The sequence below is a fragment of the Cavia porcellus genome, unplaced genomic scaffold (assembly GCF_034190915.1).
Source record: "Cavia porcellus strain 051 isolate PalLab524CR breed Dunkin Hartley unplaced genomic scaffold, mCavPor4.1 scaffold_27, whole genome shotgun sequence".
Lineage (NCBI taxonomy): Eukaryota > Metazoa > Chordata > Mammalia > Rodentia > Caviidae > Cavia > Cavia porcellus.
This window is the reverse complement of record NW_026947510.1, coordinates 21167733-21194481: the sequence shown is the minus strand read 5'-3', so window position 1 is coordinate 21194481 and position 26749 is coordinate 21167733. Positions and strand designations below refer to the sequence as shown.

Sequence of the window (26749 nt, the reverse complement as noted above, 5' to 3'; positions counted from 1 at the left end):
CATTTCATCTAAGTTTTCATATTTTGAGGAACATGAAGCTGCTTTTTTTTAATGTCTAGGGGTCTGTGGTGATATTCTCTTTTTTTATTTCTTATATTATTAAACTGTATTTCTGTCTTTTGTTTTTTCTTCTTCACCAATGTACCTAAAAGTTTGTCAGTTTTTTGTGTTGTTTATGGCTTCTGCAATTTCCTGTTGTTTTTCTGTTATCAGTTACATCAAATTATGCTTTTACCATTATGATGTTCTTCTTCCTGTTTGCTTTGGGGTTAACATCCTTTTATTTTCCTAATTTCCCAAAATGGAGTTTAGAACAGAGTGGAGGCCTCTCTTGTTCTCTAATACGAACATGTAATATAAATTTTTCTTTAAGTATATTTGTAGCTATATCTCATATATTTTGACATAATTATTTTCATTTAGTTCAAACTATTTTCTAACTTCTCTTGTGATTTCTCTCTTGATTCTTGTCATTTCATGTTGTTTAATTTAAAAATACTTAGAGGTTTGTTAGAAATTTTTGTATTATTTCTTGTTTAATTATGTTGCAGAACTTATTGTAAGACTGCAGTCCTTTTGAATTTGTCAAGGAGCATTATTATATAAGCCCAGAATATAGTCAGAAACTGACAGCATTATAACCCACGTTAAGTTAATCCATCCTACTCTTTAATTTCTCATACATTTTCATTGTCTATGTATCAAAGTAACTTTTTATTCTGCCAACACTTTCATCTCAAGGCAGGCTAGTGTGTACACATTGTGTTTATGTGACACTAATTCTCAACAAACATTTGCATTTCTAAAACTCCACTGACATCAGGCTCATTATTACTTTATCTAGATAGATACTTTCAAATCACCATGTTTTTTCCGGGACTAAAGAGGTGGGGATTCCTCCCCAGGGTCTTGAGTGAAAAAGAAGGCAGTGGTTGGCATTAAGATCCTCACATGTATCCAGTCTCGCCTGTCGTGTAACCTTAGCTTTTGTCTTTCGTCTTGTAGGAGCCAAAGATTATTGTAATGTTTCTTCCCTCTTTACCAAATATTTCTGCTCTTATCTGGCACCAAGGTGACACAAATCATCTCCTGAGTGATTACATCATGTAAAGACTGTCTGCTAGCACAGGCAAGCTGTTCCCTCTAATTAGATATTGTCAGAAATGGATAAGACACTGGGTATTATAAGGGGAGCTGGACCTGCTCACTTGCCTCTGAAGGCCTGTGGTGCTTCAGCATACCTCCAAGCCTGTTTATAGGCACAGTCTCAATATTGTTGTATCTGAGGAAAAGCAGTGGTCACTCAATTATGTCAACCCTTGTGGAAGTTTCAGTGGGAGATCAGGCTCTACACTCTTGTGAGTGATGGTGAAAGTGTGGTGTAGTTTCATTCCTTCCTGTTCTGTTGCCTAAAGATTCTTTTAAACTTTCTTTTTGAGAATAAAAAGATGAAAGTACATTTTTCCCAAAGGCTGTATTTCTCCTTGTCCCAGCCATCAGCACTCATAAGTCACCTAAGAGCTCTTTCTCAGAGAGATTCCAGTTGGCTGATTCCCTCACAGTTTACTAAGGACCCTTCCTCAAGGACAAATGGCTCCAAATGGCTCAGGCTTCCAGGCTTTTGACTTGTCTTTGTTGTTATATTATACTTGCTATAAGACATGAGCTGGATTTGCATGAATGATAGCAATCTAAAAAAGACTACTTAGAAATTAGTAAGACAGATGTCTTGGGCCCAAATAAAATTGGAAGTCAAATGAGTCTCTCACATAAAACTAATGTCCTCACCAATGCAAATCTTGGATGAAAAATCTGCTCTTTGGAGTTGGGACAGCCTTGGAAACTATCTTGTCTTTACAGACCTGAGCTGGTGTGAGAAAGTGAAAAACATCCTGGGTAATTTTCAAACACATGTTTATACCACATATAAGTTTGAAATTTTTAATTTACTTTTTCTGGAGTCTGAGAAGCCCTGTTTTGAGACTCTGCTATTAAAATTAGTGTCAGGCCATGACACCCCAACGATAAAAGCAAATCCAAAACCTATCTGCAGAGACAATCTCAATTTAGACAGAATTTCTATAATACAATAAAACCTCTATTTACCTAAGCTTACAAACCAAAATTACAGACACAGCTGGAAAATAATTGGCCATATGCAAATCAACTGACAAGGACCAGGGATATAGCTCAGTGGCACAGCACCTGCCTGGCAAGTGTGAGGTCCTGAGTTCGATTTCTGACACAGAAAAATTCACTGGCAAAAAGAAATAGAGATAGTTAAGTGAGTGATGTGAAAAAAATGTAAAATAATAGTGATTAGTACTACTGCATTTATTCTAGAGAATAACAGGACAAGAAAATGAAAACTTTTAGAATTGACAGAGTATTTACCAATGAAAAAGTAATTGAATGAATACAATAGTAAATCAATGCTCACAATAAATAGATTGAATAATAAATATAAGTTTGAACTGGAACACAAAGCTAAAAACTAGTAACTCCAAGATAGCACGTATAGAAATGACATAGAAGAAAGGTGAAAGACAGAAAAAGAACCAAAATATGTCACAGAGGAGTACCATCAGGACAAACTACAGAGAATAGAGGAGAGGCAGTCTGCTAGCTGAGAGTTCATAAAAGTGAGAAATACTCAGATTCCAGAAGTACTCTGTGATCTCACCTAGGCATGTCATGATAAAACTGGGAAACAAAACATCAGAGTCAAAGAGAAGGTTATAGAACAACTGGAGAGGAAAGAAAGATTACCTATAGAGGAATTCCTACTATCAACAGACTTCTCAAGCTCACCAACAGAAATCACAAGACATGAAGTATTGTCAGCAGAGTGAGAGAAAATAATCATTAGCCTGGATTTTCATTCCAGCGAATTTTTAACTCTCTTGAGGCTGCCAGATAAAGACAGTAATCATAGTCTAAAAGAATTTCCCAGTAACAGACACTGGTTAAAAGTACTCTGTAAAGAATTTATTTTATGAAGAAGGAAATTAAATACAAAATAATGAATTTGTGATACAAAGAAATCAAGCATGTAGGTAAGTAAAAAAAGTTTTCATTGGTTAAAATATTAGCTAATGAAATAACATTAATTGTGATGAATTTTTGTAATAAAGCAAGATAGAATTAAAATATCAACCTGTATTTGATTGTAAGTGGGATGAAATAGCATTTTAATGTCTTCTGTATTATTTAGGAGAAGCATATAAGCATGACTCACAAACTTTAAGTATACCTAATAACAATCTGTAAGCAACCACTGAAAGAATAGTAACGCCAGGTGTATTTCTAAGCCAATAGAATGAAAAGAAATAAAGAAAACTCAATACTTGGTTGATTCAATGGTAGACACAAAACGATCAGTAATTAGGTAACCTTATTATACTCGTTTCACAGAGACAGAAACTGAGACCTGAAATGTTAAGTAACATGCACAAGGTCAGTTAGTAAGGGATGGGTCTGGTATTCAAACCCAAATTTGACTCCAGAGCTCAAGATTGTGACCACTAAAATGTTAAAATTATACTTCTCCCAAGAGGACTATTATAATGAATTAGGCCAAAAGAAGACAAATAAGTGTCAGTCTCTCTCTCTCTCTCTCTCTCTCTCTCTCTGTCTCTCTAAGTACCTCTCTATCTCTCCATTATCTGTACATGTTTGCAGTTGCTCAGGCTGTGTTGGAATGTTGTCTCCCTGCCTGCCTTCCAGAGTACTAGCACTGCGGGCGTACGCCACCACACCTGAATTTTGACTCCTAAAATGTATTTACTACCAGCTTTCAGAATGTAAAATGAAGAAACAGCATAAAGGAAATACCGAATTGAACTTAAAGAAAATCTAGCATTGCTTAGGCAAGTTTACTTTGAAATTTCTAATTCTGCCATGCAAAATGTTTTTTTAAAAAGCAAAGCCAAAGCTCCTTTGTGTAATATTAATATCAACATTTTTGTTTTATAAATATCCATACGTTATATTAATGTACATTCTTTATACAAATGTAGTGTTACCTAGAGATACTTTTCAAGTTGTCTTTGCTTACGGAAAGCAGACACCGCCAGGCCAAATGGAAGAACCATGCAGAGGTAAGCATGCTGATTGTGACAGAGACGCCAGGTTTTAAGAGATCACTGGGACACAGGGCCGTGCTTCACTAACTGCGGCAGGCGGGGGCTGAGCCCAGAAGGAGAAAGAAAAGCAGCCTCAGGCGGCGTGGCTCGGAAAAAGGGCTCCCTCGGGCAGATCCAAGTTGAAGTCCGGTACAGAGATGTAACAGGCAGCTAGAAGGAAGGCAGCCCACAGCTGCAGAGCTCAAGAGCAGCCGGGGCAGCGTCGGCCTGCTGGTGCAGCAGGCATCAGTAACACGGATAAGACCTAACATTCACTCGGCATTACAGGCAGCAGCTCCAGGGGCTTTGTGTGTACTAACTCACTAAACCCTCCCAAGATGAGGGTGTGGAAGCCGGCCGCGTCCGCTGGGTTTCCCAAGACCCTGTAGCTAGGAGGTGGAGGAGGTCTGTCTGTCTGTCTGCCTCCTGACAAGGACTAAGCCAGGCACTCAGCGTCACCCTGGAGAGCGAGCGTCCCTGGGCCAGTGGACAGGCGAGGAGCAGAGGCCTGGTGCTCCAGGGGAGCCGGACGCGCCTCTGAGAAGGGACCCGGGACAGGCCACCGGCTCCGCGCTCAGGCCCGGGACAGCCGCCGGTGCAGAGCGCCGCTCGTGGGGGCCGGCGCTCGCCCTGCAGCCCGAGTTTGGATCCCAACAGCAGCGGGCTTCTCTCGGGCCACTCGGTGCAGCTGAGTCAGGAGGAGAGGCAGGCGCTGCGGGCCCTGGAGCGGTAGGGACTAACCGCAAGGACGCGCGTCCTGTGATGTTTATCACGTGTTTGCAGGCGCCTGTGTATCGGCATTTCCCGCAGTTACAATGTGAAAACATGCTGGCCTCACACACACGGAGTATGCACCTGACTTAAAAAAAAATGTTTTCATAAGTTAGACTGGTTTTAATCAACTTGTATAAGTGACATGGAATATGACACTTAGCATCGAAACCATTATAATCTTTATGAAATAGCATATCCTATATTTTATAAAATATATGGACTGTATGTGACAGAAGAGTTACCAGGAAATAATTGAAACTTGGAGTGAAAACCTTTTTAAACTCAGATATATATAATACAATAGCTTGGGGAAAGTAATCTCTTAAAATCTTTTGTGATCACTATATTAAGCTACTGGTTTAATGTCTTTATGCTTTATAGTATGCATTTCCTTTATGGCATGAGCATACCTTTTTTTTTTTTTTTTTTTAGTACTAAACCCAGAGCCTTGCACATACATGCTAGGCAAGCTCTCTACCTCTATATTACATCTCCAGCCCTGTCTATCGCTCTATCTCTCTATTTATCATAGTCTTGCTCAGTTGTCTAGGCTGGCCTCAAACTTGTGATCCTCTTGCTTTTGAGTAACTAAGATCATAGGTGTGCACCAGTGTGCCCACCTGAGCTTACCGTTGTGCTTCAGCACAGGGTCCTTGTTACCAGTTTAGATAGTTTCACCATATATTAAAATGCGTGGCATGGACAGCTTTTTAAGGACTAGAACTATTTAACTTTCTATTACATTGGAATTCATTTACAGTATAGTTTTTGGAAATATTTTTGTTTGCTTATTTGTCTAATATTTCTTTTTTTGTTGTTGTTATTTTTCATTTGTTTGTTTGTATTTGTCTTCTTGCCCTAGAGAACAGAAGTCAAATTCAGACAGACACTGACCAGCTAGAGAATACTGCAGTAAAAACAGGAGGACTGTCAGTGAGGAAGAGGATGCAGCAGCAGGTCGAGCCCACCCTCAAGCATGGATAGGAATGCCAGGCAGGACTGCCTTGAGGAGGGTTGGTCAGTGGCCTGGGACTGGCAGCTGGCGCAGAGCGAGCATCCTCTCACTAACAATGCCTTTCAGTGACGAGCAGCAGTGGACGTGTGAAGTGCAGAGGCCCCGAATCCCTCCTTCCCCTCATAGCTCTCGTGAGTCCTGCTCATGGCCTGGGCTGGGTTTTGGTGGCCCTGCAAACCACTGTGTGTGGAGATCTCTTTTAATTAGAGTGGAAGAAGGGAGCTCCTGGATGGAGCTCAGGCTGTTCTGACTAGTGTCCTGAAAAGGGCACACTTCCAAAGTAGCCCCACAGCCCAGCATTACAACAAAATGCAAAGTAAGCATTTGAAAAATGAGTGTTTCCTCATCCTTAAAGATCATTTCATAAGATGAAAGTGTATTTGAATGCATCCTTTATTCTGTGAACCTCTAATCTCAATTAATTACTTCATACCACAACCCAATGAGTTGGGGAACTCTATTTTAAGTGTTTTACAAATATTAACTTGTTAGTCATTTAAGAATGTAGTTGACACTCATGAATTAGTGTTTGTAAAACACAATAAAAGGGAACAGAAAAAAATTCGAAATATTATCCCCATTTTATGTGGTAGGAAAATGAGTCACAGAGAGCTTAAGAAACGTCACAGAGTTAAGAAAGAAGATCACAGAGATGAGAAGGAGGCTGAGATGCACAGCTAGGCAGGCCTACTGGAGACACGAAGGCCTGGCTGTCTCCCTTTCCTGCCTCCTAAAAGAAGGACCATCTCATGACCATGGTTCATGGGGGCAAGAATGCCATTTTTCTTAGATTTCCTTTTATCTTTTGTAAAATAATGAGACTGATTTTCAAAATCTACACACTCCCTGACCAGATTTGGATTTACATAATCTTTAAAGTGATGAAATGTCCATATTAAAATGTCAGGTTGCTCACCTGTATTTGATATGGATTCTCCATTAAAATGACATATAGGGGCTGGGGATTTAGCTCAGTGATGTAAGTACCTGCCTGACAAGCACAAGGTCATGAGTTCAATTCTCGATATCAAAATAATAATAATGATAATAATTGAAAATAAAGTGACATATATATCACATACACATCCTCAAATGATAAACTGCACATGAGAGGAGACAACAGGGCAAGACAAATGGGCCCAATAGCATGATAGTCAGACCCAAGCACCTGCCAAGAAGACACTGAAGAAGGGCAGCTAAGAAGTTAGGTGGGGTTTTGAGAGACTCATTACTCTGGTGGTGTCCTGCCCAGCAGACAGTGGGCTGTGTCATTGTGCAGACCTTTTGGACTCCCAGTGTCTGGCCCTACCTCTTCTGCTACCTACTCTCTTCCTTTCCCGCCTGGCCTCAGCTCCCTCTCCCACTACTGCAGGAAACTAAAGATTAATTTTTCAGAAAAAAAATGAATCAAATATTGCCAAAAGAATACACATCTGAGGCTAGGGAGAGTCTACTACACTGTGTGGGATCTGGGACCTTTGATACCCTTCCATAGCAGCCAAGCCTATTACCACCTGCAGTCCCTACCAGGGAGGATCTGAGATCTAACAGTGAGTGTGTTTTGAAGAACTGAGCAAGCCTAAAGAAGAGACTACTGCATACTGGACTGGGAATGCATTGAAAAGAACATTTCTCCCTTGGAAACCTGCTGGTGAGTCCATCTGTCATCAATCTCTGTCTCTTGGATACAGCTCTTCATAGGTTCACTGGGTGTGTCCCATTTAAATATGAAAAGACAAACAAGAAAAACCATCTCTAACATGAGAGATCAATCAAACAAAGCAGCAAAACGTGGAAAAGGAATGTCCTGGTGCTTATCTTCTTATGGTTCTAAGGACACTGTCACCATGCCAGGAGGTTACTTAAAGTCAGGATAACATCTTGCTAATATTGGTCTAACATTTCTTAAATGAAGATATCTTTCTATTATGAGTTATCTATATGTAAGTTTGTAAAAATTTAAATTAGATTTATTCAAATTAACAATAAGATTAACTGATTACTATGTGAAAGTGCTATTGTAAGTGTTTTACAAATATTAGCTTGTTAGTGATTTAAGAATGTTGTTGACACTCATGAATTAGTATTTGTAAAACACAATAAAAGGGAACAGAAAAAAAATTCCAAATATTATGTTTAAAATTCAAAAAGAAGTCTGTAGCAGAGGAGAAGATAAAAGATGAAAAGATTCTTGACAGCCGAAAACCCTCTCTACAGCAGTCTGTCTCCCCTCTGTGACAACCACCCCGACTCCCACCACTGGTCTCTCCCTTGCTGGAACCTTGCTCTGTCAGGCTTCTAGCACTAAACAAACGAGCGTTTGATGTTATAAAGGAAGACCTTCCCAGGAGGAATGGTCGGTCTGTCTGTTTGTCTTTCTATCTCTCTCTCTCTTATAGCAAGATGTTATTTTGTCCCTAAGTCCCCTGGGACTGTGGCAGTCTTCTTGAAGCTGTAAGAAGTCAAGGCTAAGGACTCAACTAGTAACATGGCAGAGAGGAAAGAGTAATAATGCCTGTGTCCTTGACAGCACCACTGGGCCAGTGGTTCGTCCACAGGGTCATGGGAAGACCTGAGGGTATGGCTTCTGGGTCATAAGTCTGAAGTTTGGGTGGAGGAGACAGCCTTGTCAGGAAAGAGGAAGTGATGCTGTTTGAGGTTCTGGGGAGCACAACATTATATAGTTCATTCCCTCCACAAATAGTTGTACTGTGTTTCAGGCCTGACTATAGGTGACAAGGAAACAACAGTGAACAATACCTATTCCTTACTATACTGCAGTCTGAATCTAAATAGAACAAACAGAAAATTGAAAATAACACAAGAAAGTATAAAATATGTCAAAAAGTGGAAAGCACGATGCAAGAAAATAAGCCTGGAGAAATCTAATGCACTGGATGGAGCTGGGGCAGTGATCAGGGAAAACAGCCTCTAAGTGGGGCCCATCTGAGGCAAAGATTTCAAGGACTCAAGAGACCAAACCTTGAGGGTAGAGGAAGTCAGCTACAGGAGGAGGAAATGGGCAGGCACTGTGGCCCTTAGAGGGAAATGTGCCCCACACATGTGAAGAAAAGCAAAAGCAGCCAGAGAAGAGCAAGTTATGCAAAACTAACAGAGATGACTAGAAAAGCAAAGGAGGAAAAACACTGTGGAGTGTGGCAGGCGATGGGTGGGCTCTGCCTTTTGCTCGGATGAGTGGGAAGGCCTTTTGAGCAGCAATGTAAGTATTCTTAGAGTGTAAGTATTCTTTGTACTTTACGGAATAAGTCTATCTGGTGTACTGAGAATAGAATGGAGGGACAAAGGTAGAAACAGACAGATGGTTAGAAAGCTATTATCATCATTTCACTGTGAGACAATGATAGGTCGAACCAGAACGCTTGCAGGAGAGTGGTGAGAAGTCTTTGGATTCCACATTTATCTGTGAGGCAAAGACAAACGAACCACCTAGATTTACTGATGAATTTGACAGTGGTGGACATTGACAGGACTCCAAAGTTTTGGGCCTGAACAAGAGTGTGAACTGAACTGTCAGTCACTGATATGCAGAAGACTGAAAAGATGAGGTTTGGAAGAAGAAACCAGGAATTTGGTTTTGGACAGTTTTTACTCTTCAGCATCCAAGATAAACAGGCTGTTGGCTCTCCTAGTAAGGAGTTCAGGGAAGAAGTTTAAGGTGGAGTTATTAGTTTAAAATTTGGCAAGAGAATTACAAGTTCGAGGCCAACCTGGGCAACTTAATCCTCTCCTCACTCACCAAAAATGTAAAAAGCTGGAGAAGTGTCTCAGTGCTTTCAATCCTTCAAGGTGGAGGGGCAATATATAGGTATTTAAAGTCATGTTAAAGAATGAGTCACTCGAAAAGTAAAAGTAGGTGGAGAAGAGCTTTAAGGACACCCCAAAATTTGGAAACTGGAAGAACAAGACAAAACTAGTATTGGAGTATGAAAAGGAACAGCTAGGGAATCATGTCCTGGAGCCCTGGGAACAGGGCTGTCAGCCACTGGATACAGCTCCACAGGTGGACCACCAGACTGAGCAGACTGCAAGCTGTAGGGTAGCACTGAGAAAAGGCTCAGAAAGCCACGATGTCTCAGCAGCATCAGCTAATCTAGGCAACCAGCCATAGGAAGTAGAGGGAAACACTGAAAGCGATTCCTTGCCTAGGAGGCGTGTGCAGTTCTGACTTTGCTTACAGGGTGATGGAAGCCTGCTGTGTGAATGGGGTATTGGAAGGAAATTTAAAAGCTCTGGTTTTCCCACTTACATGGAGCAGTTACACTCTTTGGAGCTTTTAATTATGTAGAAGCGTGTTAATAGAAGTTGAATGACACATTTCTCTGTCCGAATGTCAGAAACCTTTAAAAAGACAAGCATAATGAAAAGTAACATAGAATCTATAAGCATATAATTTAGAATAAAGATGTTTCTGGTAAAAATTCCAGTATATTCATTTCAGACACCAAGTTACTGAACCTTTCTGAATCTTAACTGTTCTCATCTATAAAGTAAGACTAATCATGTGTCTCATGAGGTTCTTTTTCACAAACAATAAATTGCATGGCATAAGGAAGAGTCTTAGTGCTGTTATCATCCAAATATGTGATCGATAAATAACTTCTATTATTACTATTATACCTTACATGGGCCTAAAGGGGAGGCTGTTGGCTTCGATGGTAAAGGTGAAGCAACTGTTGACATGAAACTGCTTGGAGAACAGACAAGCCAAAGCAGCAGTTTTCATAGTTTTTGAAAGGCATTTATCATGGCTTGGACCTTGTAAGAGGCAGAGCAGGTCTCTAGGCCATATTTTCTTGATATATTCCAAAATAAATTTCAGTGACTTCTCTTAAACTTTGCTCTTTAAACTAGACCGAAGCATGTAAAAGGTTAAAATAATAGTACGTCCCTGGGATTTGAGGGCAAAAGAATACCTTGCCTTCTCAGAAGGTTAGCAGGCCAAGAGATCTGTGTGCGTGAGGTCTGCATGGCTTCGGCTCAGCCTCACCCTGGGTATTTCCACTCCACTGCCCTGTGTCTACAAGGGTGTTAGTTTTATTCTCATTGATTCACGAAACAGACAGCAGATAACAAATACCTGCAAAATAATTTCCTGAGAGTACATTATGACTTTCTTTTTATTTTCATAGTAATTCAGACCAAACTGAAATATTTCTAGGGGAAACAGTCACATCCCTCCCTCTTGAATAAAATATTTAGAAATTTAGCAAATGGGTTCAACAGCTTAGAACAATGTTCTAAGCTGGTAACTATTATTAACTATTATTGGTAACTATTATTAACTTCTTTTTTTGTTTAAATACATGATTGAATCTTAATTCTGTGATTCTTAAAAAAACTCTAGCTTGAATTTTTGTATCTTTAGAGCAGGTGAGCCAAGATTCATAGGGCAGTGTGAGTTTTGGATTTCTGTTTTTATATTGCAGTTCATGGTCAATTTAGCAACATAAAAAAATTCAAGCAAAATAGATATTTCCCAGAAGTCAAGTAATTTCCCTTGAGGGAACATAAAATTTCATTCATCCCTGGATTTAAAAATCTTCTGGCCTTAATTAAAAATAATTATGGAAATCCTGTTTCTTCATGTGGGATTCAGGGAAAGATTTGTTTGTGCATCTTGAATCCACAGCTGCTTTATGCTTCCTGATCGTCCCATATGTGAGTCTAGTTTCTAAGTTAGACACAAATAGATTCTAAAGCTTGCTTTAAAATCATTGCCCCAAGTAGCCTTATCCTTATTACCATCTGGCCATATCACTTAAGTGAAAATGCATTCTAATAGGGATGCTGTACATCATTTATGCTGACTCAAAATAGTCTCATTTCTGCCAGAAATGACAATTCCCAAATACTCACCTCAGAGGTTTTACACTTGACTTGATTCTAACCTCTCTTTATTGTCATGATCATAGTGGAATTCCACTTAATAAATTATCTGAGCATAAAGAATTGTCAGGTTGGAACTGAAACAGTTTAAAATGTTTGGTGCCACAGCAATAAGCCTATCACCCATCAGACAGTCTTAGTACAATTAAAAATTGCATAATTAATCAGTTCGTGAAGCACACATGCAGTCAGTTGTCCAGAGCTTCGGACTAAGAGGAGCAGTAAGAACTCCAAGATAGGGCAACCTGCTTGGGATCCCTTCTGTCTTTCTTCAGACAGAAGCTTGCTTTCTCTCAATAAATGTATTCTGCTCTTAACCTCTGTTGTTCCTAAAATTCATTGTTCAATTTTAGAGAACATGAGCTCGTACCAGACATAGTAGGTCGGAAGCTTCATTCCTCTGTATCATTTGGAGGTCTTCCACCCAGATCACTGCACCGAGGTGAGAGTTTGATTTTGCTTCATAGACTCTGAATTGGGACTCATTTAGGTAACAAATTATTTGCTTCAAATTTTGCTTTGTCTTTGCCAGTTGTTTATAACTACTTGTGATAATTGCTTGCTATTTGCCCATTGTGTTTGATTGCCTAAACAGTTCCCATCCCCCTAGGGAAGAGTCACGGCTCCTTAAGAATGCCTGCTTTCTACATGACTCGCTTCCCCATTTGTCCCTAATGTTATCAACTTTACCTGAACTATCGATCTTATTGGCTAACTATAGTTATGTTCCACCTTATGCCCATCTGCCTTGTGAATTCCCAGTCTTCCCCCACCTTGAACCCGTGGTTTTACTCGATAAAAGTCCCTAAAAAAGATGGAGGCCTTCACAACCCACTCGGGACCCCTTTTGTCTCTCTTCAGACAGCAGCTTTCTATGTCTCAATAAATATATTCTACTCTTAAAAAAACAAGAAGAGCTCCAAATCATGCTGCCTTGTCACTTCGTTATTTGGCAGCACGGTACCCTCCTCTCTTAGCTAAGCCAACTTGGAATCTACAACGGGCAGCTAACTAGGCCTCCCTCTGTTTCACCAGGTCCTCTACTAGTAACTCTTCTTGGGAAAGTGGGCAGTGTGAGACAAGTGAATCTGCTCTCCATAAAAATAATTCCAAAGGCAATTGGGGCTCTTAGAATTTTTTCAAGCCATATTTGACATCACTCATACCTTATTTAATGAAAAAAGACTGTATCATATTCAATGTTAAAATACTGTAAATGGAATTTTCATTATTATAATAACTATGTGTAGCTTTCAATTTAGAAAAGGGAAGCCTTAACCTAGGTATGGTGGTGCACATCTACAGCAAGTAAGTTTGAGGCCAGCCTGGACTACATAGGAAGATATTGTGTTAAAAAAAAAATAAAAATAAAAAAGAGGGGCCCTTCAGAAGGTTCTGAGTGGAAAAGGGACATTATTTGGTGTCTGGTTTCAAAGGGTTGTTTGGGGTGCTGTGTTTAGGATAGAACAGAGCTGCACGAGCAGACCCGGAGAGGTTGCTGATGGGCCCAGAAGTGGGACCGATGGAGAAGTGTCAGATTCTGAATACATTGTAAGGTAAAACTGGGAGGAATGAATGGACAGTGAAAAAGAATGAAAGATATTGAGGATGACTTCAAATTTTGGGGCAAAGACACTAATTAGGAGAAAATACTTTTAGAGATAAGTGCCCAAAGTGTAACTCAACTCGCTTAGTTTATTTCAAAGCACCAACACTGCAATTCAATCTGAATACTGAGATGAGAGTTTAGAAAAAATAACCCATACGTTGCCATCTTTTGTCTTAAAAGGAAAACAAATATCACACATGCCATAGTTTTGCAACCTCTGCTCTAAGCCATGTACCTCCACACCTACAAAATGGGGGTCACAGTTCCTGATTCAGTGACTCTTTAGTTTGAAAAATTATGCATAATAACAATTCTTGTCAGTTTATCTAGCAACTATTTCCATTTTCGTTTAATGGAATCTAATGTTGGTTTTTATTTTGTAAAATACACTTTCATAGTGAAATAAGTGGGCTTAAATTATTTACTAGGCTTATATTTTTGTATACTGTATTAGATTTTATTAAAATGGATGAACCTATAGCCACACATTCCTGAAGAGAGAAGAATGCTTGCTGTCACAGTGACAGCCAGAAATTCTAGGTTTTTAGTTGATTTATATTCAACTAATATTGATGACAGTTTCAGTGATACTAAATGCTACTATGTCAGTAGCCTTTTGATTTGGAATCATTAACTGCACTATACACAGAATGAACTAAAAATTTATGTGTTGTTAGATGACTATTTCACGGTCACCCAAATTGTAAAATGAAAATGAAGCCTTAGGTTCCCTGGCTTTAAATGCACTATTCTTTCTTCATCTGTTATGGTTTGTGTCTAAATGTCCCCCTAAGGCTTTGGGGGGACATAGGGGTTTTTCTTTGGAGATGGTTGAATCTAGAGGTGTGACTGATTTACGGTGTAATGCTGAGATTAAGGGCAGGCTGGATCCATCCACTGACTGGATTGGCGCCAACCTAATCCCAGTAAACTGGACAAATATAAGAGACAGAAAGAGGCTTGTCTCTGTCAGCCTGTCTGTCTCCCTCCCTGCCTGCTTTTGCTGTCTTCGGTGTATCATGAATTGCTGTCCTCTGTGAAATGACCTTGTCTTGAAGCCAGCCAGTTATGGACTGAAACATTTACAAACTGTGAGCTAAGTAAACCTTTCCCTCATTAAGTGGATGTTGTGCATTTTGTCCTAGCAGTGAGAAAAGTAACCAAGACATCTTCCAAAGCCACCTTCTTCCTATAGTTTGTAAAACAGATACCCGTTGTGAAGACCGTGACTAGTTTTCATTTGCTGAATCCTCAACTCCCACTATCATTCAGCTTATCAGATAAGTTTAGGTATGGATTTCATCAGGTTAAGTCTGCACAGAAACAGCAATGTCAGGAAGGTCTGCCAGTGGTCCCTAAAGAGGTGTGCTTCTAAATTGACAATTGACTGGTACCATTTAAGTACTAAAGGCTTCATGGACTTGGATCAGGAAGTGAGATGAAACAAAGCATATTTTTTAACACTTCTTCTTATGGAAGAACCCTTGAAGTTTAAATCTAGTACCAGGTGTAGCACGTTAGTCTTTCAGTGTTCAAAGAAAGGGACTTTTTCTACCTCTCAACAAAGGTATGAGAATTAAGAAGAAATATATGTGCAGCATTTGAAAACTTACCCATTGAACTAACATTGTTAGGAAGTCTGGCATTAGTGGTTCTGCTAGATCTTGTGAATTTTAGGGGGAAATGACTTAAACTCAATGCTGGCCTTAAAAGGGACCGATAGTCTTGTAAGAGAAACTAGAGGGCAAGCAAATGAATCCTGAATTCTGTGACAATGGATAATGAATGTTTTTATAATAAAATGATAACTGTGTTCTAGATGCCTACTAAAACTGCATTCTCTTTCTAATGTTTGAGGTAGATTCCATTTTGTTTGGGTGCTGTGGATTGAGCTCAGAAAGTATGCATGCTGAACAGGCACTCTACCACTGAGCTATATCCCAGGAAGGTAGACATTCTTCTTCCCACCTAACATTTGATGTAACAAAGGCCCAGAAAACGTGTGTGCCTTGGTCAAGGTTGATCATCCCAGAATGGTAATTGATATTCAAAACAGCTGCCCTCATCTCCACATACTCACCAGAACCAGGATCTCCTGGGGGTTTTCTTGAAGCAACTAGAATAAAAGATCCTGTTTGGAGAAGGGGTGCCATGGTTAATTGAGTGGTGTGGTGGCGATTGTGTCAATTTGGCTACGAGGGCACTGGTGGCGCGCTCTTATGGGTGTGTCTGGGTAGGTGATGGAGGCGTCAGTTTGGGTGTCTTGTCTGATTCTCTGCTGTCCCCTGCTCCACTTCGCTGATTCCAGGAGCTAAGAGCTTTGCTGTGCCACACTTTTCCACCACGATGTCCCTGCCTTGGAGCCAGTGGATCCTGTACTAAATTCCCTGAAACTGTGTATTCAATGAAACCTCTCCTCCTTCAAGTGGTGGGTACTGGGGTCTGTGTCCCCAAAATGGGAAAGCTAATGTGAGGAGTTAACTCCAAATACACAGTCCCTGCTTCTATACTGGATCTCAGTGACCAAGGCTGAAGATGAAGTAGGTCTGGCATCTAATGAGGTCACAGTAGACCATGGAAGTTTCCAGCACTCAGCCCCTCAAGCCCTGGCTATGCCAGCTGTTAGAGGGAGAAAAAAATCTAGACATTCTGGTGCTTGATGATGTACCTCTTGTTACTTGAGACTGTGAAAACATGAAATTATGTAATGCTAATTAAAGTACAATGTGGCAGAACAGTTCCTTATAAAAGACTAAAAATATATTCAGTTAAATGCAGTGAAACAAAACTTGACTGGGATCTTCTGTGTTGCAGTGATGGGAGCAGAAAGCACCATGCAGCTCTGGGCTTCAGAGAATTTTGCTGTGAATGTAGCAATACTTGGTGAAACTACTATAAAAGGCCCTATTCAACATTCATTTTAAATGTCTTGGATCATATCCTAGAAAGTAATGTCTTCAAGTAAAATTTTCCCACATTTAATGTTCCAAACACTTGATTGCTAGAAAACTCTATTAAGAAATTTTACTGAAAAATCAAACTTTTAGGACAAAGGTCATGACATTTTGTTGCCTGGCTCCAGAATGAAATAATCTCTTATTCTGGGTTCTCTGTTTATACTGGGTTAGAATACTTCACTTTGAAATGAATTTGGTTGTAGTTTTAAAATAAAAAAGGACGTAAAGAAAACAGCCCCAAATATTTTTGTTGTTGTTAGACATTACTTTTGAAAGAATTTGATTTTTTTCAGTATTAATGGTAAAGCAATACTTAGAACTCGAGTAAAGGGTAATAATTCCAAAAAAATGATTATATTGCATTTCAGTAGAAATTCTACTTCTTACAACTCGCTCTATCTCAGTCTCAGTCTCTATTTCCTGAGTAATGTTCCATTTTTATACTTAGCTATGATATCTTATTTTTCTATAATATGTTCATATGACTTTTACTTTCAAGGAAGTCAAACATAAGCTGATTTACATCCTGAGTTGATACATCTGTCTGTCTACATTCCAAACAAATGGAGATCCAAGAAAAGGGCTAAGGCGTGCCGTCTCCGCCGCTGTGCTCTTAGGGCCCACGCCTTTCAAAACCAGAGCCTGCCATCTCAGGAGGGAGCGGCGCCCAGGCCTCCAGCAAGCTGTCCGTGATGTAGAACTCAAGAGACCAGACAGACCTCAGGAGGAACAGGAGGCTTGATTTGGTTTTAGGTGAACACCAGTTCAGCAGTTCAGTTCAGCAGTTCAGACTCTTGTCCAAAACACTGAGCCCCAAACAAAGAAAGGCCCCAGGTTCGTCTTGTTGCTGAGGATTGGCCTAGCAGCATGTTACTGGGAAGGCAAACAAAGCAAAGCGGTTGGCTGAAGTGTGAGACCAGTGACCATGGTCAGGTATAACAGGGTGTTAGGGGAACAGAGGTTATGAACATTATTCACAGAGTCACTGCTTCTATCTGTATCAGAACAAAGAACAACAGTTATAGGGAGGGGGATATTTGGGAAAACGCAGCGTTTTCTTTTCAGGTCCTGCTTCTGCTGTTCTCCTGAGGAAAATCTATGTGTGGGTTTTGTGACCATAAAGTTGTCCACGTGAAATGAGATCTTGTAGTAATTTACTTTTTATTTCCTTGATAAATTAAAATGTTTCAGTTAACCATCCCTTAGCAGAAATGCCAAAGACATTAAACAATTACAAACAGCATTCTGTATTCACTTCTGTGGGGTCTGTACTGTGCCCAGGTATCAAAGAAAATACTGTCTTTGTTCCACAGAGTAAGATACATTCACTCATTCATACAAGCCATTTGCAGACATAAGTATACCTTGTTTGTGTCTACGAATGTGTGTGTGTGTTCAGTAAGAATCCAAATCATATCACACTTCTTTAATTCTTAGTGTTTCTCTATATTCAGTCCATGAGGATGCTCTCAGATAGACAGACCTGCCCTCTCTCAGATTCATAGAGTGCTTGGCAGCATCAGTGCCATCTGAACCTCCCATTAAGTGTTTACACAAAGCATGGGGCCAGATGGGATCAACCTCCATTGATCTTTCGGAGCTGAGTGCTAACCACACTGAAGAAGGCAGGATGGGACCTGCCATGCAGCCAAGAGAAGATGGGGATATGCAAAAACAGCACCCCCAGCTGCATACCACACCAGGGACAGGAGGGAGCAGAGTCTTAAACGGACATGGCTTATGCATGGACAGCGAGAGAAAGCAAACCTGTCGAGAGGAGCCTGGTATGCAAAAAACGGTTGTCCCTGTCACTCTGGGTACAGAGGACAGGAGTCCACAGGAGGATGTTAAGCAAGGAATTGGTACAATCTGTTTGCATCATAGAAACTCTTCTGAGACGCAGAAGAGTCTAAAGATGGGAAAGTCTTTTTGGAGTCTGTTGCAGTAGTCGGGGTCATCTGAACTAAGGCCAAGATGGAGGAACGGCAGACACATGCAGTGGGCTTACTTTGGGACACTGTGGAAACACAATGAAGCCAGATGGGAAGATCATTTAATTTTAATTTTAGGAACATCATTTTTGGCTGCTAAGTGGGTATAAGTACACCACTTTAAAAATTAAAAACAGGATGAAATGAGACACTTGCACTCTTACACTCTTCAGATCTCTTTGGTTTTGGAGAGTTTGTTTTTGTTTTTGCTTTTGTCTTGTCTATTTGAAACAAGGTCTCAGGCTGGGCTTGAACTTACTATGGAGCCCAAGCTGGCTGTGAACTTTACAACAATCTTCCTGCCTCAACCTCTGAAGCACTAGGATTACAGGTATGCTACCATATCTGACTCCTTAAGATCTCCTATTAAGGGGCTGGGGATTTAGCTCAGCGGCATAAGCACCTGCCTTGCAAGCAGGCGGTCGTGAGTTCGATCCCCGGTACCGATAAAAATGAAAAAGACAAAAAAAAAAAAGATCTCCTGTTAAATGTCACCTTATCAGAGATTATCTGAGGTAGTATCTTACATCTTTTCTTTCTCTAATACTGTTATTATTTTCTTGATAGGATTGATCACCATATGTAATCATTTATGTATGTATTGCCTCTCTTCATTAAAATACAAGGTCCAGGCCAGGGATTTCGCTCAGCAGCGTAAGTGTCTGCCTGGCAAACACTAGGTCATGAGTTTGATCCCTGGTACAAAAAAAAAAAAAAAAAGAAAAGAAAAGAAAATACAAGGTCCAGGAAAATACTTAGTTTTGTTCAATGTCCCCAGAACTTAAAAGAGTGTCCAGTGCATAGTAGTATATTACAAATACTTTTATCTGAATGACTAATATAAAATGACAGGTACATGAGTCCTGTCATCCTATCTGTCCATCTATCTATCACCTCTGTGTATCTACCTATCCATCCATCTGCCTGATCAAAGGAGTTACAGTAGTAGTGATAACGTTACTAAGACTAATAGTAGTTGATTTACTACTAACTATTCAAGTCTACAGCAATACCACCCTGAACGCAACTGGTTTCATCTAACTATTCAAACACCATGTAAATGACTTTTCTTTCTTTCTTTTTTGTAAATGACTTTTATAGCTTTCTTATTTTGTCAGAATGTTATGAGATAAACAGTCAATATTACTAATTCTTTTAGGTGATTAAATTAATAGGTAACAACATAGTTGATGAAAGGAAGAGAAGAAATATTTATGACTCATGGTTTCTGGCAGAGGCATTTAATAGATGGATGAGCCATTACTGAGATAAGGAGCACAAAAGAAAGAAACCATCCAGCAGGAAAAGATAGCAGATACTTTTGTGCATACTGAGCTGGAAGGATCATTGGATAACTATGGAGATTTCTAGCACGTCATTAGGAGCGTGAACCTTGGCACTGCAGGGACATCTTGGCAAGAGATAAAAATAATGAGTCACTTGCATGCAGGTAGAAACTGATACTGTGGAGGCTACTGACTATGAAATCGAGGTGAAGCAGAGGAGACTTCAATTATTTCCACAGAAGGTTGTGGGGGCTAAGGATGAGGAGCCCCTATATTAGGGAAACAATCAAGGAAGAGTGGCCTCTGTAAACCAGCCTAGTCTTTTGTGGGTACTTCTAGGATAGATGGAGATCCCTGAAGTTCATGTGTTGTTAGGAAGATTCTTGAAGAGAAGTGTGTGAACCAGGAAGCCAGAGAAAGATGATCCAAGAGGCAGCAAAGAAGCTGACCATTTCCCTGGACCTGAAGGTCCTGGTCCTCTGCGCAGCTGATTGACTCACCCCCCTGACTCTATAAAAAAAAAAAGTGAGTATTTCTTGTATTCTAGCTTTTGTTAAATTCAGAAATGTTAAGGAAAATTTCTAGATAGATAGGTAGATAGATAGATGATAGTCTGTGATTTCAGATGAAAAACAGCAGTACTGGTAGAAATCTGCCCCCCACATTAGAGTACTAAGCAAGCCCCTCTCTTCCCATCAGATAGATTTTATTGACATGAAATGTATTTCCATTACATTTCAAAACTTTACAGCTTAATTAATCCAAAGAAAGAGTAAATTTCAGTTTACAATATAGAAGAACTAGAATAAGGCCAACAAAGGTTAGGATGGTACATTTTCTTCAGGAATATTTTTCAAAGGAGGCCACCCACAGAACACAGTGCCAAGACGTGGAACCAGCGTGAGCGTGTGTCAAAGCAGGCAAATCAGCCTCTACTATTGATTCTCCCAGAGGCAGCCATGTGGTGTCTCCAGGCTTCAGTGCTCTTCTAAAACTCCTTTTTCTATGAATATTATAGCAAGGTTGCACTAAAGTAGAAGTTCCTTAAAACTCCTATATTGTTCCTCTTATTTGCATTAAAAAAATACTTTTATGTTAATGTGTAACATGCATGCAGGAAAGTGCCCAAATCATACGTACTGCAAAATGAATTTTTTCACCAAGTAAACAAAGTTGTGTTGTCATTATTTCCAGTTAACAACAAATAGATTATCAACTTTTTGCTCTATTAGTCTTCAGTTTACAGGGATGTTCAATAAATAACTTCCTTAAGCCCTGAGAATGATCCATCCCTTTTTTCCATAGCAATCTTTGTCTTATTATTCCATTCATAGGGAGAATTTTGGCTGAATAACTTATTTGACCTTCTATGATTTTCAAATCATAGATATGCATTGCAAGAAGAATTGAGCAGATATCTTAGTCAGCAATTGTGTTAGTATACCAAGACAATGAAGGAGAAAGCAGGTTGAGCACTCTTGATAGAGTACATTGTGCTTGCTGTTGGTCGTAAGCCCTGATGAGGGTACTGGAACTGGAACCCAGGGCTTTCATACTGAGCTACATCCTCAGCCATTTTTATTTTTATTTTGAACCTAGATCTTGCTTAGTTACCCAGGCTAGGCTCAAACTTTCAGCACCCCATCTCAGCCTCCCATAGTGCTGGGTGTGCAGGCATATGCCATGATGCCACGTTGGCCTGATTCTTGTTCATTATGTGGTGAGAGAACAAAGCTGTCCATACCTCAGTGTCTTCATCTTTGATCAATGTGCAAAGGAAAATGTTCAAGTCACCATTCTCTGAGTATCTCCAATATCTCTTTTCCTAAAATAGTTTACACTAGATTGAAATTTCTGAAGTCTGGATTCTAGACTTGGTTTGATGTGACTCACCAAACAAGAAAGGCTGAGGCAGAAGCTGACAAGATCGCTCATCTGTAAAGAACAGAACTGAACAATTGCTAGCATTCATTCCTGCTCTAAGGTTCTAGCAACACACTTTTTCAGGATGACACACTGGAGCAGATAAAAATAAACCAGGAGCCCACAACAGTGAGCTATTGGCATTAGTCCACAACTCTACAGCCTGGCCAATCAGGCCAGGCAGAGATTAACGCTTAACTAGAATGTGAACTGTTGCTTCCCAAAAGAGCAATTTAAAGATTAAAGTGTAGGGACCGGGGGAATCCAGGGAGATCTGGTCCTCACCATTCCGATACAGGATGGCTTTGATGAGTAATCCACCCACCACTCCAAGCTATGGGCCCTTCTGTCTCAGTCCTTTGCTTCAACAGCGTTTCCAATGCCCATAGCACCATCAGCTGTGCTACAGGAACTTGTAACCAGAACACAGCCCTCTACTCCGCTCCTGACCGCCCGCTCCATCATAGATACATGGGGTGGAAAATGCAGTGAGACTCCTGATGAAGTTCCAGGGCTTGAGTCCTCATGAGTGGGTACGCGTGGCAAGTCATCCTGCCTTTAAACCATCTGTCAGGAGCTGGCTATCCACACATGCTCCAAAAAAGAAATTAACCGCAAATGCAGAAGAATTAAAGACAACAATAAGAGATTCTTGGTGTGACTAGAATAGCAGGTGAAAGATTAGAAATGAAGTCCTGCTGTTTCCGTATTAAAAAAAATTACATGTTCTTATATAGTGCGACAGAGCCCTAGTAGCCTTTTTAACGGCAACTTTCTATCTGTAATTTCTATTATTATCGCAAGATTACAGCACATTCATGTGCTCCTGCCTGGTGACTCCCCTTACTCTCCTAATTACTGACATTCTGCCAACAAAGAAACACCCACTTAGCTTTTCTCCTTTTTTCTTACTGACTTGATTTTACCCTGCTCAAGCAATCAAGAAGCAAAACATAAGAGCCTCACATGGCCACCTACCTGAGTGATAGAAGGATTTGAATTGTGGCCTTGTGGTACACAAAGAGCCAAGATAAAATTCAGAAAGGAGCCAACATAAAATTCTCTGTCAAACTGCATGATGATCTCTGAGGCATTTGATTCTGAAAGATTTACATCCCCAGTACTAGACTTTGATTTCTGAGTTGTAATTACTTTGTACTTTGAAAATTAAAGGTTCTCTGTTCAGATCGAAAATTTAATCTAATTTCAGACACATTAGTGAAAGCTCGCCCTGAGAAAGCCTCTTTCCTTAGGGACATGGATAGGAAACAGGATTGTCTCTTTTTAAATACAATTTTTACCCATAGATTTTATTTACATAAAATGCTCATCCAAAATCACTGTAAAAAGCACTAATCTAACTACTTTTTTTAATTCTAAAAATAAACATGTAAAAAATCTAGCAACTAAAATCCACAACGCCTAGCTTCTAAGTAGTGGGATGTAGATCTGTTGATTCTGGTTGTCAGAGTCTTCTTTTATTCAGTGAGTAAATTTGATGAGAATTTTTTTTTAAATAAAAAGCTATGTATACTAAAGAGTATTGTTTTCTACCAGATTATCCTTTCCTAAAGTTAATTCGTGCTTCCCCCTTCTCTCTATCTCGACTCCAGAGTCTAAGAGGGTTTGAACTTTTGCCTTTTTGTTATTTCTGGAGGGAGAAGGCAGCATTATGGGGGAAAACATCAGATACAAAAATCTCCAGTTTCCTGAGATGATATCAATGATCAGGCACGCAGTCACAGCCTCAGAATTTTTGGCCTTTTGATTTCCACACTCTTGAGTCTAAACACAAAGCAGAGTAAAAACACACAGCGTGGGCAAAGTGGCTATGAGTTAGCATCAGCGTAGAGTTCAGATTCTCCCCCTCTCCCCAGAATTTGTTTAGGGTTTCACCAAAATCTGTATTTGCAAAAGAATTTCTAAGAGGTAAATAGTTCTCTCATCCAAATAATGTGAGAAACACTATTGAATACATAAGGCGATTTTAAAGAGGGAATTAGACTGCCCAGGGATTTAGGTAAACTGGAATTTTGCCTATTGATGAGCACTAAGTGACTAAAGTTACTTTTTAAAATTTTTTTTAAATTGTCACTAGCTGGAAATCCCCACACAGCTACTACTCTCTTCCTAGATAAAATCTAAGTCCATTTTTTTTTATCTGTTTTCTACCTAGCTCCCCAAACTCCCAGTATCAGTAGAGAAGAGTCATGCAAGCCCATGTCTGTATAATTAAGATGTAATCAAGAAAACCCATAAGCATTGGTATTATAGTTTCACTCAGAATACTTCCTGCAACGTTGCTGGCTATTCTCCAAATGAATTAGAGCCTTTTAGTGTGTGGGAACGAATAACTAGGGTACGTGCTTGAGTTATATTCTATTTTGTCTCTCTCTAAAGTATATGGTTCCAATAGGGCATCTCTAATGAAAGCATGATGCAGTCTACTTTCTGAATAGTTAGAAATCAGTATATCTCAAGGGATGCTCTACTAGGTTTCAATGGAGTGGTCAAACTGTCCTCCATAACCAGCTCTTGGATCCTAAGTTTTGTGGAGGATATATGTCTTTTGTCAGTACGGTAGCCCCTCATTCTGTCTGGCCCCCCCCATAAGTAGTGTGGTCATGCAATTAAACTCCAAGAGTTTAATTCCTATTCAGTTTATCCCAGAGTACTTCCCAACCATGTGGTCACAAAAGAATCCCTTTACTTGTAGTACCCTGACGACAAGACGTGGCCCACCACATGGAAAGTACTGAAAAATGCTGTTATCAACTGAAGTTGTGAAAGTCACAGATTGGCTCTGGGGACCCTGCTGTTCCTGCTGTGAACCTGACTGTTATTTCATACACTCCAGTACTTTCTCAGGGCTTCCAAATGCCCCTCTGACCAGAGAGGTTAAGGTAATTATCTATGTCAGTGCTTGGTTTTAAGTGCTCTGTTATAGCAACCTGATACTTTGTTCAGACTGCCATAAAAAAAAAAAAAAAAATGCGACAGGCTGAGTGCCTTATAAATGACAGAAATGTATGTCTCATCTGTCCTAAAGGCTGAAAGTGCAGGACTAAGGTACTGGCATGGTTGAGAATTTAAATAACTGCTCCTTATAGTCTCATGTAGTGGTAGTGGAAAGATGACCTGGTTCCTCATTCATAAAGGCACTAGCCGCACACCTTAATCACTTTCCAACAACCCCACTGTCTTACAGCACATTGCACAGTTAGGATTCCAGCATATGAATTTTGGGAAACACAACTATTCCATGTGTAATAATGCTTCACTCTAGATTGGCTAATCATTCGAGGTCACACAGACCTGGTGATAATGATAAATCTAAGAAATAAGTGTGTGATCCAAGCCAGACCAACAAATCTTTCTTGGAATTTGCTGCAATGAACTGGGAAGAAGAAACACTTTCCTCAGAGACTATGTGAGTTGAGTGATGGAGCAGAAGCAGAGACAAGAGGAAGAAAGAGCCGCAAGGCTGTCTGAGTCCCTGGGTCATGAGTGTGGCTGCCACTCATTACTTTGCATCCTGTCCCCAACCCTGGTCATTTAACCTTTCCTTTTAATCAGTCACCTTCCCATTTAAATTAGTTCAAATAGGCATCTTATCATACCTTTCTGAGAAAGTCCAGAGTTTGACACATATCCAAAAAAAAAAAACCTTATGTCACTTTAACAACTAGTAAAGCATGCCATTATATGCAAATATTTATAGGCTTTTCAAGTATTTCTCTACTTCCAAGCATGTAGATTGCTTACATCTTCTTCTACCACAAATACTGCTGTAATAAGCATCCTTTTTCCTAAACCGTTGTGTACATCTTTGGTTATATCACTAGGCCCATTTCTAAAACCAAGTTTACTTTGATTTTGCTGCATTCTCACCAGATTTCTCTACAAAGCAGTTGTTTGTAATGTACGTTTCCAACATCACTTTGTGAAAGTGTTCTCTCCTTTATGTTGTCACCACCTTCAGATATCACACTACTCTTTAATCTGTTTCTCAATTTTATAGGCAAAGAGCCAACATATTGTCTCTTTTTACTTGGTGCACTTCTTGGGAAACACAGATCATTCTTAAAAAGTCCTGGATTTCCATCAAGTTCTAGAATGTCACGCTAGTGACACTTTTATCATCCTACCAAAGGCCTCCATTGCTGACTGACTCACTCTGTCATGATGCTGACAGGATTTCCTGCCATCAGGAAAACATCAGAACGTCATATTGCCTAATTTTGATCCAAAATACCAACAGACTTCTTCTTCTCTCTCTCTCTCTCTCTCTCTCTCTCTCTCTCTCTCTCTCTCTCTCTCATGCATTCAGTATCTTGTCCTTTTGATTAGGGGCTGGAATGACTTGGAGTTCACAGAACACTTTTCAGAGCTCTTCCCTTTTTGGATGAATTTTCCTGCTAGACTACTCTGTGCCCACGATGGCAATGTGAATAACTTTCTGTCCTTCCCCTGGAGTGGTTTCAAATGGGGCACATTTGCTCTAATCTTTTCTCTCTCCTTCCACTAGGAACAAACTAAAACCAGCTCTCAGTGTCAGAAGCTCAGCTTAGTGAACCCTGGGACTTTGAAGAAGGCTCTGGACAGAGGTGACCTCTTGTATTTAAGAACTTCTGAGCACCCACGGCTGACCTTTGCCCACCCCGACCCTGTGATACTAGGCATTTCACCTGTACCTCTCAGCCCTTTGTTTTTTGCTTTGAGACACGATTTCACTAAGTCATTAAATTACCTACACTGGGCTAGAACTTGCAACCCTCCTGACTCAACCTCTCAGAGAGCAGATATTACAAGCATGCACCCCCATGCCTTGTTCTGAGCCCCTATTTTCCAATATCAAAAGCCCTTTCTGCACATATGCTGAGGATTTCACTTAGGCTGGGGCTGTGTCAGCATACGAAAAGAAAAAAGAAAAACTATTTTTTTATTTTTATATTAAATATATGCTGCATAACTTCTGGTGGCCTTAAAATTATTGTGTGAAAGAAATTTTAATATGCTAGGGTTTATAATAAAATCATTATTACTGTTGTAATGGATTAAAGTTTCATTGTCACATTAATTTTCATTGTTAACCCTATCACTATATATAAGTATAGATGTTCTGTGTATATATACTATATATAAGTATATATACATATATAT

At 39.9% G+C, this 26749-nt stretch overlaps 1 protein-coding gene and 1 long non-coding RNA gene across 2 annotated transcripts in view; both read left to right on the top strand.

The window, feature by feature from the left end:
* Positions 1 to 26749, top strand: part of Prtfdc1 (phosphoribosyl transferase domain containing 1) — a 76250-nt gene that overhangs the window by 12601 nt on the left and 36900 nt on the right.
* Positions 3937 to 26639, top strand: LOC134473518 (uncharacterized). Its single transcript, XR_010043795.1, has 5 exons — positions 3937 to 4100; positions 5761 to 9133; positions 12174 to 20188; positions 24303 to 24489; positions 26115 to 26639. It is a non-coding gene; the product is annotated as an uncharacterized LOC134473518 (long non-coding RNA).